Here is a 23,202-nt window from a genome sequence, read left to right on the forward strand (position 1 = left end):
ACAAATCATACAATCGTATATATACTGACATACCAGAACATAATCAAATACATTCATACATTCATACATACATATATACATACCTACATACATACATTAACACATAAATACATACATACTGAAATAAACACATACATACACACATATATACACAAATGTATACATATATACATACATACACAAATCGTACATTCATACATACATACATACATACATTCATACATGCATACATACATTTATACATACATACATTAACACATAAATACATACATACATAAACACATATATATATATACATGCATAAATACATACATACATTCATACATACACATACATACATGCATACATGCATATATATATTTATACATAAATACTTACAAACATATATAACATACATACATACACAAATACATACATAAATACATACATATATATATATATATACACACATACATACACAAATGCATACATGCATACATGCATATATACATTTATACATACATACATACATACATACATACACAAATCATACATTTATACATATATACATATACACATACATGTATACATACATACATAAACACATACATAAAAACGTGCTTACATACATGCATACATAAATGCATGCATAAATGCATATATAAATACATACATATATACATACATACATACATACACAAATCATACAAACGTACATATACTGAAATACCAGAACATAATCATATACATTCAAACATGCATGCATATATATATACATACCTACATACATACATACACAAATCATACATTCATACTGAAAAAAAAACATACATAAATACATACATACACACACACATACATACATACATGCATACCTGCATACATATATTCATACATATATACATACATACACAAATATATACATACATGAATACATACATACAGAAATCATACATACATACATATATGCATGCATACATACATACATACATACATACAAACATACATACAGAAACACATACATGCATAGATACATACATACACAAATCATACAAACGTACTTATACTGACATACCATAACATAAACATAAACATATATACATGCATACATACATATATACATAAATACATACATACATGCTTACATACATATACTTACCTACATACATACATACACAAATCATACATACATACATACATAAATACATACATACATACATACATATATATATACATATATAAATACATGCTGACATACATAAGTACACATTGACAAACATAAACATATACTGACATAAATGTACATAGACATATACATACATACATACACAAATACATACATACATGAATACATGCATAATTACATATATGCACACTTTTATACATACATACACATATACATACATAAATGCTTACATACATTCTTACATACATACATACATACATACTCCAAATATACATACATACATACATAAATACATACATGCATACATAAACACATACATGCATACATAAATACAAACACAAATCATACAAACGTACTTATACTGACATACCATAACATAAACATACACATATATACATGCATACATCTATATATACATAAATACATACATACATGCTTATATATATACATAGTATATACATACATACACAAATCATAAATACATACATACATAAACACATACATACATACGTATATACATACATATATAAATACATGCTGACATACATAAGTACACATTGACAAACATAAACATATACTGACATACATGTACATAGACATATACATACATACATACACAAATACATACATACATGAATACATGCATACATACATACATGCATACTTTTATACATACATACACATATACATACATAAATGCTTACATACATACTTAAATACATACATACATACTACATACATCCATACATACATATATACATACATACATACATGCATACATACATTTATACATACATGAATATTCACATACATACCTACATAATACATACATGCATACATACATACATATGTATATACATACATACATACATACATATATACATACACAAATCATACAAACGTACATATAAACATGCAGGCAAACATATAGACATGCATTAATACTTCCTCACATACAAACATAGATACACACATGATGACATACATACATACACACTGACAAACATAAACATATACTGACATGCATGTACATTGACAGATACATACATACATACACACACAAATACATACATACATACATATATACATGCATACATACATACAAATACAAATACATACAGGCATACATACATGCTTACATACATGCATGCATACATACATAAAAATATCATACATACATATATACATACATGCATACATACATTTATATATACATACATACATACATACATACAAACATACATACTTACATACACACATACACAAATACATGCATACATTCATTCATATATACATACATACACACATATATATATATACATACATACATACACACACAAATCATACATACTTACATACGTACATACATACATACATACATGCATTCAAGCATGCATTAATTTATACATACATACACACATACATATATACAAACATACATACATACATACATACATATACACATACATACATACACGCTTACATACATGCATACATACATACATACATACATATACACATACATACATACACGCTTACATACATGCATACATACATACATACATACATATATAAATACATACATGCATACATACATACATACGTACATACATACATACATACATACAAAAGTACATGTACTGACGTACCAGAACATAAACATATACATACATACATATTTGCATAGATATATATATATATACATAAATACATACATACATGCTTACATACTTATATATATACCTACATACGTACATACAGAAATACATATATACATGAATACATACATACATACAAACATACATAAACACATACATGCATACATACATACATAAATCATACAAACGTTCATATACTGACATACCAGAACACAATCAAATACATTCAAACATGCATACATACCTACATACACAAATCATACACAAATCATACATTCATACTGAAATAAACACATACATACACATATATATACACACACATATGTACATACATAAATATATACATGAACAAATCATGTATACATACATACATACATAAATACATACATACACACACATACATACATACATGCATACATGCATACATATATTTATACATATATACATACATACACAAATATATACATACATGAATACATAAATACACAAATCACACATACATACATACATACATACATATACATATATACATACATACATGCATACATATATTTATACATAAAGATATACATTTATACATAAACATATACTGACATGTACTTAGACATATACATATACTTACATACACAAATACATGCATACATGCATACATACATACATATATACACACACATATATAAATGCATACATGCATACTTACATATATACATACATACATACGTACACACATATATACATACATACATACATACATAGATGCATACATACATGCATAAATATATACATACATACAAATATATATACATACACATACATGCATACATGCATACATGCATATATATATTTATACATACATATATACACAAATTTATACATACATACATACACAAATACATACATACATACATATATAAATATATACACACATACATACATAAATGCATACATGCATACATACATACACAAATCATACACACTTACATAAATACATACATACATACATACATACCGACATATATACATACATACATAGATACATACATAAACACATACATACATGCATGCTTAAATAACTGCATACATATATACATACTTACACACATATATACACACATACATACAGGCAAACATGCATACATACATTCATACATGCATACATACATAAACACATACGTACATGCTTACGTGCATGCATACATACATACATACATATATACAGAAACACATACATGCATACATACATACATACACAAATCATACAAACGTACTTATACTGACATACCATAACATAAACAAAAACATATATACATGCATACATACATATAAACATAAATACATACATACATGCTTCCATATATATACATACCTACATACATACATACACAAATCATACATACATATATACATCAACACATACATACATACATATATATACATATATAAGTACATGCTGACATACATAAGTACACATTGACAAACATAAACATATACTGACATAAATGTACATAGACATATACATACATACATACACAAATACATACATACATGAATACATGCATACATACATATATGCATATTTTTATACATACATACACATATACATACATAAATGCTTACATACATGCTTACATACATACATACATACTACATATTTACATACATACATACATACATGCATACATACATATATACATACATACATTTATACATACATACATAATCACATACACACATATATGCTTACATACTTGCTTACATACATACATATATATACATATATAAGTACATGCTGACATACATAAGTACACATTGACAAACATAAACATATACTGACATAAATGTACATAGACATATACATACATACATAAACAAATACATACATACATGAATACATGCATACATACATATATGCATACTTTTATACATACATACACATATACATACATAAATGCTTACATACATGCTTACATACATACATACATACTACATATATACATACATACATACATGCATACATACATATATACATACATACATACATACATACATACATAATCACATACACACATACATGCTTACATACTTGCTTACATACATACATATATATACATATATAAGTACATGCTGACATACATAAGTACACATTGACAAACATAAACATATACTGACATAAATGTACATAGACATATACATACATACATAAACAAATACATACATACATGAATACATGCATACATACATATATGCATACTTTTACACATACATACACATATACATACATAAATGCTTACATACATGCTTACATACATACATACATACTACATATATACATACATACATACATGCATACATACATATATACATACATACATACATACATACATTTATACATACATACATAATCACATACACACATACATGCTTACATACTTGCTTACATACATACATACATATATATGCATGCATACATACATACAAACATACATACATACAAACATACATACATACATACATATATACATACATACATATATACATACACAAATCATACAAACGTACATATAAACATGCAAGCATACATGTAGACATGCATTAATACTTCCTCACATACAAACATAGATACACACATGATGACATACATACATACACACTGACAAACATAAAATTATACTGACATACATGTACATAGACATATAAATACATACATACACAAATACATACATTTATACATATATACATTCATGCATGCATACAAATATAAATTCATACATACATACATACATACATGCTTTCAACCATGCATACATACATACATACATATATACATACATACATGCATACATACATACATACATACATACATACATACAAAAGTACATATACTGACATACCATAACATAAACATATATATAATTACATACATACATTCGTACATGTATATACATAAATACATACCTACATGCTTACATACATATATACATATCTACATACATACATACACAAATAATACAAGCATAAATACATAAACACATACATACATATATACAAACATACATACATACCTAAACACATACATACATACATACATGCATACATGCATACATACATTTATACATGCATACATACATACATAAACACATTAGACATACATGCTTACATACATGCATACATACATACATACATACATACATAAACATATATGTGCATACATACATACATACACAAATCATATAAAAACGTACTTATTCTGACATACCATAACATAAACATAAACATATATACATGCATATATACATATATACATAAATACCTACATACATGCTTATATATATATATATACATACATACACAAATCATACATACATACATACATAAACACAAACATACATACATATATACATACACAAATCATACAAACGTACATATACTGACATACCAGAACACAATCAAATACATTCAAACATGCATACATACATACATACACAAATCATACACAAATCATACATTCATACTGAAATAAACACATAATTACACACATATATACACACATATGTACATACATAAATATATACATGAACAAATCATGTATACATACATACATACATACATACACACACACATACATACATACATGCATACCTGCATACATATATTTATACATATATACATACATACACAAATATATACATACATGAATAAATACATACACAAATCACACATACATTCATACATACATACATATATATATACATACATACATGCATACATATATTTATCCATAAAGATATACATTTATACATAAACATATACTGACATACATGTACATAGACATATACATATACTTACATACACAAATACATGCATACATGCATACATACATACATATATACACACACATATATAAATTCATACATGCATACTTACATATATACATACATACGTACACATATATATACATACATACATATATACATAGATGCATATATACATGCATAAATATATACATATATACAAATATATATACATACACATACATACATAAATGCATACATGCATATATATATTTATACATACATATATACACACATTTATACATACATACATACACAAATACATACATACATATATACATACATACAAATATAAATATATACACAAATACATACATAAATGCATACAAGCATACATACATACATACATTTATGCATACATCCAAACATACATTGACAAATCATACATACTTACATACATACATACTTACATACCTACAGACATACATACATACATACATACATACATACATAGATACATACATAAACACATACATACATACATGCTTAAATAACTGCATACATACATACATACACACATATATACATACATACATACAGGCATACATGCATACATACATCCATACATGCATACATACATAAACACATACGTACATGCTTACGTACATGCATACATACATACATACATATATGCATGCATACATACATACATACATACATACATACAGAAACAAATACATGCATACATACATACATACACAAATCATACAAACGTACTTATACTGACATACCATAACATAAACATATATACATACATACATACTTATATACATAAATACATACATACATGCTTCCATATATATACATACCTACATACATACATACACAAATCATACATACATATATACATCAACACACACATACATACATATATATACATATATAAGTACATGCTGACATACATAAGTACACATTGACAAACATAAACATATACTGACATACATGTACATAGACATATACATACATACATACAGAAATACATACATACATGAATACATGCATATATACATATATGCATACTTTTATACATACATACACATATACATACATAAATGCTTACATACATGCTTACTTACATACATACATACTACATATATACATACATACGTACATGTATACATACATATATACATACATACATACATACATACATTTATACATACATACATAATCACATACACATATACATGCTTACATACTTGCATACATACATACATATATATGTTTGCATACATACATACATACATACATACAAACATACATACATATATACATACATACATACATATATACATACAAAAATCATACGAACGTACATATAAACATGCAAGCATACATGTAGGCATGCATTAATACTTCCTCACATACAAACATAGATACACACATGATGACATACATACATACATACACACTGACAAACAAAAACATATATTGACATACATGTGCATAGACATATACATACATACATACACAAATACATACATACATACATATATACATGCATGCATACATACATACAAATATAAATTCATACATACATACATACATACATGCTTACATACATGCATACATACATACATACATATATACATACATACATGCATGCATACATACATACATAAGTACAAAAGTACATATACTGACATACCAGAACATAAACATATACATACATACATACATATATGCATGCATATATATACATAAATACATACATACATGCTTACATACATATATACATACCTACATACATACATACACAAATAATACAAGCATAAATACATAAACACATACATACATATATACATACATACCTAAACACATACATACATACATACATGCGTACATACTTGCATATATACATACATACATACCTACACACATACATACATGCGTACATACTTGCATATATACATACATACATACCTACACACATATATACATACGTACATACATGCATACATGCATACATACATTTATAAATTCATACATACATACATACATTAATAAATACATACATACATACATAAACACATACATACATACATGTTTACATACATGCATACATACATACATACATACATACACAAATCATATAAAAACGTACTTATACTGACATACCATAACATAAACATAAACATATATACATGCATACATACATATATACATAAATACATACATACATGCTTATATATATACATACCTACATACATACATAAACAAATCATACATACATACGTACATACATAAACACATACATACGTACATATATACATATATATATAAATACATGTTGACATACATAAGTAAACATTGACAAACATAAACATATAATGACATACATGTACATAGACATATACATACATACATACACAAATACATACATACATGAATACATGCATACATACATACATGCATACTTTTATACATACATACACATATACATACATAAATGCTTACATACATGCTTTCATACATACATACATACTACATACATACATACATACATACTTACATACATACATACATGCATACATACATATATACATACATACATACATATATGCATACATACGTTTATACATACATACATAATCACATACATACATACATGCTTACATACATGCATACATACATATATACATACATACATACATATATACATACACAAATCATACAAACGTACATATAAACATGCAGGCATACATATTGACATGCATTAATACTTCCTCAAATACAAACATAGAAACACACATGATGACATACATACATACACACTGACAAACATAAACATATACTGACATACATGTACATAGACATATAGATACATACATACACAAATACATACATACATACATTTATACATACATACATACAAACAAATATACATCCATCCATAAACAAATCATACATACATACATACATACTTATATACACACATACATACATACATGCATACAAGCACACATACATTTATACATGCATACATACACATATATACATACATACATAGATACATACACAAATCATACATACATACATATATATAAACATATCTAGGTACATACTTACATACATAAATACATACATACATACATGCATACATGCATACATACATTTATACATAAACATATACTGACATATATGTACATAGACATACACATATACATACATACACAAATACATACATACGTGCGTACATGCATACATACATACATACACACATACATACACAAATCATACATACATATATCCATACCTACATGCATACATGCATACATACATTTATACATGCATACATATATTTATACATGCATACATACATTCATAAACAAATACATACATACATGCTTACAAACATGCATACATACATACATAGATACATACATACATACATACATGCATACATGCATACATGCATACATGCATACATACATTTATACATACATACATAACAACAAATATACATACATCCATAAAAAAATCATACATACATACATACTTATATACACACACATACATACATGCATACATGCATACATACATTCATACATACATCCATACACATATATACACACATACATACATACACAAATCATAGATACATACATATATACAATCATACATACGTACATACATACATACATAAATACATACATACATACATGCATACATGCATACATACATTTATACATAAACATATACTGACATACATGTACATAGACATACACATATACATACATACACAAATACATACATAGGTGCATACATGCATACATACATACATACACACATACATACACAAATCATACATACATATATCCATACCTACATGCATACATGCATACATACATTTATACATGCATACATGCATACATATATTTATACATGCATACATACATTCATAAACAAATACATACATACATGCTTACAAACATGCATACATACATACATAGATACATACATACATACATACATGCATACATGCATACATGCATACATACATTTATACATACATACATAACAACAAATATACATACATCCATAAAAAAATCATACATACATACATACTTATATACACACACATACATACATGCATACATGCATACATACATTCATCCATACATCCATACACATATATACACACATACATACATACACAAATCATACATACATACATATATACAATCATACATACGTAAATACATACATACATAAATACATACATACATACATGCATACATCATACATACATTTATACACAACCATAGACTGACATACATAAACGTATACTGACATACATGTACATAGACATACACATATACATACATACACTAATACCTACAAACGTGCATACATGCATGCATACATACATACATACATATATACATACAAAAATCATACACATATACATCCATACCTACATGCATACATGCACACATACATTTATACATTCATACCTGCATACATACATTTATACATGCATACATCCGTAGATAAACACATACATACATACATGCTACCATACATGCATATATACATACATACATAGATAAACACATACATGCATACGTACATACATTAACAAATCATACAAACGTACTTATAATGACATACCATAACATAAACATATACATATATATATGCATACAAACATACATACATAAATTCATACATACATGTTTACATATATATACATACCTACATACATACATACACAAATCATACATACATACATAAATACATAAACACATACATACATACATATATACATACATGCTGACATACATAGGTACACATTGGAAAACATAAACATATACTGACCTACATGTACATAGACATATACATACATACACAAATACATACATACATGAATACATGCATACATACATACATGTATACTTTTATACATACATACACATCTACATACATAAATGCTTACATACATCCTTACATATATGTATACATACTACATACATACATACATACATGCGTACATACATTTATACAAACATACATACATAATAACATACATACATACATGCTTACGTACATGCATATTTACTTACACATATATATATGCATGCATAATTACATACATACATACATACACAAATACACGCATATATTCATACATACATTTACATATACATACATACACACATATATATACATATATACATACAGACAAACATAAATACATACATATAGACATACATACATACACAAATCATACATACTTATATAAATACATACATACATACACAAATACATGCATATATTCATACATACATTTATATATACATACCTACACACATATTTATACATATATACATACATACAAACATAAATACATACATATATACATACATACATACACAAATCATACATACTTACATAAATACATACATACATACATGCATTCATGCATACATTAATTTATACATACATACACACATACATATATACAAACATACATACATACATATATATATACATAAACACATACATAAATACATGCTTATATACATACATGCATACATAAATACAAACATACATACATATATACATGCATACATACATACATACATACATACAAAAGTACATATACTAACATACCAGAACAAAAACATATACATACATACATACTTACATAAAAACATTCATACATACATGCTTACATATATGCATACATACATACATACACACATATATACATACATACATACAGGCATACATGCATACATACATTCATACATTCATACATGCATACATACATACATAAACACATACATACATACATGCTTACATACATGCATACATACATACATACATACATACAGAAACACATACATGCATACATATATACATACACAAATAATATGAACGTACTTATACTGACATACCATAACGTAAACATAAACATATATACATGCATACATACATATATACATAAATACATACATACCTGCTTACATATATATATACATACCTACATACATACATACACAAATCATACATACATACATACATACATAAACACATACATACATATATACACACATATATAAATGAATGCTGACATACATAAGTACACATTGACAAACATAAACATATACTGACCTACATGTACATAGACATATACATACATACACAAATACATACATACATGAATACATGCATATATACATACATGCATACTTTTATACATACATACACATCTACATACATAAATGGTTACATACATGCTTACATATATGTATACATACTACATACATACATACATACATGAGTACATACATTTATACAAACATACATACATAATAACATACATACATACATGCTTACATACATGCATATTTACATACACATATATATATGCATACATACATACATACATACATACACAAATACATGCATATATTCAAACATACATTTATATATACATACATACACACATATATATACATATATACATACATACAAACATAAATACATACATATATACATACATACATACACAAATCATACATACTTACATAAATACATACATACATACATATATGCATTCATGCATACATTAATTTATACATACATACACACATACATATATACAAACATACATACATTAATATATATATACATAAACACATACATACATACATGCTTACATACATACATGCATACATAAATACATACATACATACATACATATATACATACAAAAGTACATATACTAACATACCAGAACAAAAACATATACATACATACATACATACATACTTACATAAAAACATTCATACATACATGCTTACATACATGCATACATACATACATACACACATATATACATACATACATACAGGCATACATGCATACATACATTCATACATTCATACATGCATACATACATACATAAACACATACATACATACATGCTTACATACATGCATACATACATACATACATACATACATACAGAAAAACATACATGCATACATATATACATACACAAATAATATAAACGCACTTATACTGACATACCATAACATAAACATAAACATATATACATGCATACATACATATATACATAAATATATACATACCTGCTTACATATATATATACATACCTACATACATACATTCACAAATCATACATACATACATACATAAACACATACATACATATATACACACATTTATAAATACATGCTGACATACATCATTACACATTGACATAAACATAAACATATACTGACATACATGTACAAAGACATATACATACATACATACACAAATACATACATACATGAATGCATGCATACATACATACATTCATACTTTTATACATACATACACATATACATACATAAATGCTTACATACATGCTTACATACATACATACTACATACATAAATACATACATACATACATACATGCATGCATACATTAATACATATATACATAATCACATACATACATACATGCTTACATACATGCATACATATATACATATATATGCATGCATACAAACATACATACATACATAAACACATATATTCATACATACATACACAAATCATACAAACATACAAATATTGACATACCAGAACATAATCATATACATTCAAAAAGGCATACATTCATATATACCTACCTACTTACATACATACACAAATAATACATACTTACATACATATATACACAGATACATATATACAAACATACATAAATACATACATACATATATACATACATACATATATACATAAACACATACATACATACATACATGCTTACATACATGCATACATACATGCATACATACGTACATACATACATACAAAAGTCCATATACTTACATAACAGAACATAAACATATACATACATACATACATACATACATACATACATACATATATGCATACATATATATATACATACATAAATACATACATGCTTACATACATATATATATACCTACATACATACATACACAAATCATACAAGCATAAATACATAAACACATACATACATACATATATACATACATACATGCTGACATACCTAAGTACACACTAACAAACATAAACATGTGCTGACATACATTTACATAGACATATACATACATATATACACAAATACATACATACATGCATACATACACACATAGAAACATACATAAACACATACATGCATACATACATACATACACAAATCATACAAACGTACATATAATGACATACCAGAACACATCATATATATTCAAACATGCATACATACATATATACATACACAAATCATTTATTCATACTGAAATAAACATATACATACACATATATACACACCTATATACATACATACATATATACATGAACAAATCATAAATATATACATACATACATAAATATATACATACACACACACATACAAACATACATGCATACCTGCATACATATATTTATACATATATACATACAGACACAAATATATACATACATGAATACATACATACACAAATAATACATACACACATACATACATACTTATATACATATATACATACATACATGCATACATATATTTATACATAAAGATATACTTTTATACATAAACATTTACTGACGTACATGTACATAGACATATACATATACTTACATACACAAATACATACATACATGCATACATGCATACATACATACATATATACACACACATATATAAATGCATACATGCATACTTACATATATACATACATACATACGTACACACATATATACATACATACATGCATACACAAATCATACATACATAAATACAAACATTCCTACATGCATACATGCATACATACATATTTACACATATACATATATACATACATACAGACATACATACATGCATACATACGTGCATAAATATATACATACATACAAACATATATACATACACATACATACATTTATGCATACATGCATAAATATATATATACATACATATATACACACATTTATACATACATACATACATACATATATAGATATATACACACATACATACATAAATGCATACATGCATACATGCATACATACAAACATACATACGCAAATCATACATACATACATACATACATACATGCATTCATGCATACATTAATTTATACATACATACATGCATACATATATACAAACATACATACATACATACCTACAGACATACATACATACATACATACATAGATACATACATAAACAAATACATACATACATGCTTACATAACTGCATACATACATACATACACACATATATACATACCTACATACAGGCATACATGCATACATACATTTATACATGCATACATTCATACATAAACACATACATACATGCTTACGTACATGCACACATACATACATACATATATGCAAGCATACATACATATATACATACGTACATACAGATACACATACATGCCTACATACATACATACACAAATCATACAAACGTAATTTTACTGATATACCATAACATAAACATAAACACATATACATGCATACATACATATATACATAAATACTTACATACATGCTTACATATATATACATACTTACATACATACATACACAAATCATACATACATACATCAACACATACATAGATACATATATATACATATATAAATCCATGCTGACATACATAAGTACACATTGACAAACATAAACATATACATATACTGACATACATGTACACAGACATATACATACATACATATACAAATACATACATACATGAATACAAACATACATACATATATGCATACTTTTATACCTACATACACATATACATACATAAATGCTTACATATATGCTTACATACATACATACTACATACATACATACATGCATACATACATTTATACATACATACATAATCACATAAATACATACATGCTTACATACATGCATACATACATACATACACACATATATACATACATACATACATGCATACATGCATACATACATTTATACATGCATACATACATACATAAATACATAAACACATACATACATACATGCTTACATACATGCATACATACATACATACATACATACATACATACATACATACATAAACACATACATGCATACATACATACATACACAAATCATACAAACGTACTTATACTGACATACCATAACATAAACTTAAACATATATACATGCATACATACATATATACATAAATACAAACATACATGCTTTTATATATATATATATACATACCTACATACATACATAAACAAATCATACATACATACATAAACACATACATACATAAATATATACATACATATATAAATACATGCTGACATACATAAGTACACATTGACAAACATAAACATATACTGACATACATGTACATAGACATGTACATACATATATACACAAATACATACATACATACATGAATACATGCATATATACATATATGCATACTTTTATACATACATACACATATACATACATAAATGCTTACATACATTCTTACATACATACATACATAAAAACTACATATATACATACATACATGCATACCTACATATATAATCACATACATACATGCTTACATACTTGCATACATAGATACATATATATATGCATGCATACATATATACATACATACATACATACAAACATACATAGATACATACATACATACATACATTAAACATACAAAAATCATACAAACGTACATATAAACATGCAGGAATACATATAGATATGCATTAATACTTCCTCACATACAAACATAGATACACACATGATGACATACATACATACATAAGTGCACATTGACAAACAAAACATATAATGACATACATGTACATAGACATATACATACATACATACACAAATACATACATACATACATATATACATACATACAAATATAAATTCATACATACATACATACAAGCTTACATATATGCATACATACATACATACAAATATACATACATACATGCTTACATACATACATATTGCCTACATACATACATACACAAATCATACAAGCATGAATACATAAACACATTCATACATACATATATACATACATACAAACATACCTAAACACATACATACATACATACATAAATGCTTACATACATGCATAAATACATACATACATACATATATACATACATACATACATGCATACATGCAAACATACATACATAAACACATACATACATACATGCATACATACATGCATACATACATACATACATACATACGTACATAAACACATACATGCATACATACATACATACACAAATCATACAAACGTACTTATACTGACATACCATAACATAAACATAAACATATATACATGCATACATACATATATACATAAATACATACATACATGCTTATATATATATATATACATACCTACATACATAAATACACAAATCATACATACATATATAAACACATACATATATACATACATATATAAATACATGCTGACATACATAAGTACACATTGACAAACATAAACATATACTGACATACATGTACATAGACATATACATACATACATACACAAATACATACATACATGAATACATGCATACATACATACATGCATACTTTTATACATACATACACATATACATACATAAATGCTTTCATACTTGCTTACATACATACATACATACTACATACATACATACATAAATACATACATACATACATACATACATGCATACCTATATATATACATACATACATACATCCATACATGCATACATACGTTTATACATACATACATACATGCTTACGTACATGCACACATACATACATACATATATGCAAGCATACATACATATATACATACGTACATACAGATACACATACATGCCTACATACATACATACACAAATCATACAAACGTAATTTTACTGATATACCATAACATAAACATAAACACATATACATGCATACATACATATATACATAAATACTTACATACATGCTTACATATATATACATACTTACATACATACATACACAAATCATACATACATACATCAACACATACATAGATACATATATATACATATATAAATCCATGCTGACATACATAAGTACACATTGACAAACATAAACATATACATATACTGACATACATGTACACAGACATATACATACATACATATACAAATACATACATACATGAATACAAACATACATACATATATGCATACTTTTATACCTACATACACATATACATACATAAATGCTTACATATATGCTTACATACATACATACTACATACATACATACATGCATACATACATTTATACATACATACATAATCACATAAATACATACATGCTTACATACATGCATACATACATACATACACACATATATACATACATACATACATGCATACATGCATACATACATTTATACATGCATACATACATACATAAATACATAAACACATACATACATACATGCTTACATACATGCATACATACATACATACATACATACATACATACATACATACATAAACACATACATGCATACATACATACATACACAAATCATACAAACGTACTTATACTGACATACCATAACATAAACTTAAACATATATACATGCATACATACATATATACATAAATACAAACATACATGCTTTTATATATATATATATACATACCTACATACATACATAAACAAATCATACATACATACATAAACACATACATACATAAATATATACATACATATATAAATACATGCTGACATACATAAGTACACATTGACAAACATAAACATATACTGACATACATGTACATAGACATGTACATACATATATACACAAATACATACATACATACATGAATACATGCATATATACATATATGCATACTTTTATACATACATACACATATACATACATAAATGCTTACATACATTCTTACATACATACATACATAAAAACTACATATATACATACATACATGCATACCTACATATATAATCACATACATACATGCTTACATACTTGCATACATAGATACATATATATATGCATGCATACATATATACATACATACATACATACAAACATACATAGATACATACATACATACATACATTAAACATACAAAAATCATACAAACGTACATATAAACATGCAGGAATACATATAGATATGCATTAATACTTCCTCACATACAAACATAGATACACACATGATGACATACATACATACATAAGTGCACATTGACAAACAAAACATATAATGACATACATGTACATAGACATATACATACATACATACACAAATACATACATACATACATATATACATACATACAAATATAAATTCATACATACATACATACAAGCTTACATATATGCATACATACATACATACAAATATACATACATACATGCTTACATACATACATATTGCCTACATACATACATACACAAATCATACAAGCATGAATACATAAACACATTCATACATACATATATACATACATACAAACATACCTAAACACATACATACATACATACATAAATGCTTACATACATGCATAAATACATACATACATACATATATACATACATACATACATGCATACATGCAAACATACATACATAAACACATACATACATACATGCATACATACATGCATACATACATACATACATACATACGTACATAAACACATACATGCATACATACATACATACACAAATCATACAAACGTACTTATACTGACATACCATAACATAAACATAAACATATATACATGCATACATACATATATACATAAATACATACATACATGCTTATATATATATATATACATACCTACATACATAAATACACAAATCATACATACATATATAAACACATACATATATACATACATATATAAATACATGCTGACATACATAAGTACACATTGACAAACATAAACATATACTGACATACATGTACATAGACATATACATACATACATACACAAATACATACATACATGAATACATGCATACATACATACATGCATACTTTTATACATACATACACATATACATACATAAATGCTTTCATACTTGCTTACATACATACATACATACTACATACATACATACATAAATACATACATACATACATACATACATGCATACATACATACATATATATATGCATGCATACATACATACATATATACATACACAAATCATACAAACATACACATAAACATGCAGGCATACATATAGACATGCATTAATACTTCATCAAATACAAACATAGATACACACATGATGACATACATACATACACACTGACAAACATAAACATATACTGACATACATGTACATAGACATATAAATACATACATACACAAATACATACATACATAAATTTATACATACATACATACAAACAAATATACATACATCCATAAACAAATCATACATACATACATAGTTACTTATATACACACATACATACATACATGCATACATGCATACATACATTTATATATACATACATACACATATATACATACATACATACACAAATCATACATACATACATATATATAAACATATCTTCGTACATACTTACATACATAAATACATACATACATACATACATGCATACATGCATACATACATTTATACATAAACATATACTGACATACATAAACATATACTGACATACATGTACATAGACATACACATATACATACATACACGAATACATACATACATACATACATACATACATACACAAATCATACATACATACATCCATACCTACATGCATACATGCATACATACATTTATACATGCCTACATGCATACATATATTTATACATGCATACATACATACATAGATAGATACATACATACATACATACATACATGCATACATACATTTATATATACATACATAACAACAAATATACATACATCCATAAACAAATCATACATACATACATACTTATATACACACATACATACATACATGCATACATGCATACATACATTCATACATAACCATATACTGACATACATAAACATATACTGACATACATGTATATAGACATACACATATACATACATACACAAATACCTACAAACGTGCATACATGCATACATACATATATACATACATACATACATACACAAATCATACATACATACATCCATACCTACATGCATACATGCACACATACATTGATACATTCATACATGCATACATACATACATATATGCATGCATACATACATACATACATACATACATAAACACATACATGCATACATACATACATACATACACAAATCATACAAACGTACTAATACTGACATACCATAACATAAACATATACATATATACATGCATACATAAATATATACATAAATACATACATACATGCTTACATATATATACATACCTACATACATACATACACAAATCATACATACATACATAAACACATACATATATACATATATACATACATGCTGACATACATAAGTACACATTGACAAACATAAACATATACTGACATACATGTACATAGACATATACATACATACATACACAAATACATACATACATGAATACATGCATACATACATACATGCATACTTTTATACATACATACACATATACATACATAAATGCTTACATACATGCTTACATATATGTATACATACTACATACATACATACATACATACATGCATACATATATTTATACATACATACATACATACATAATCACATACATACATACATGCTTACATACATGCATACATACATACACATATATATATGCATGAATACATACATACATATATATATATGCATGCATACATACATACATACATACATACATACATACATACATATATACATACACAAATCATACAAACGTCCATATATACATGCAGGCATACATATAGACATGTATTCATACTTTCTCACATACAAACATAGATACACACATGATGACATACATACATACACACTGACAAACATAAACATATACTGACATACATGTACAGAGACATTTACATACATACATACACACATACATATATATTTGCATACATACATACAAACATAAATACATACATACATACATCCCTACAAACATACAGACATATATACATACATACATACATACATACATACATACACAAATCATACATACATACATACATACATACATACATACATACATGCATACATACATTTATACATACATACATACATACACACATACATACATACATTCTTACATACATGCATACATACAGACAGACATACATATATACATACATACATACACAAATCTTACAAACGTACATATAAACATGCAGGTTTACATATAGACATGCATAAATACTTTTTCAAATACAAAAATACATACACACATGCTGACATACATACGTACACACAGACAAACATGAACATA

Source organism: Fistularia commersonii, chromosome 24, assembly GCF_037954325.1.
Source record: "Fistularia commersonii isolate RoL2024-O1a breed Wild chromosome 24, RoL_Fcom_v1.0, whole genome shotgun sequence".
Lineage (NCBI taxonomy): Eukaryota > Metazoa > Chordata > Actinopteri > Syngnathiformes > Fistulariidae > Fistularia > Fistularia commersonii.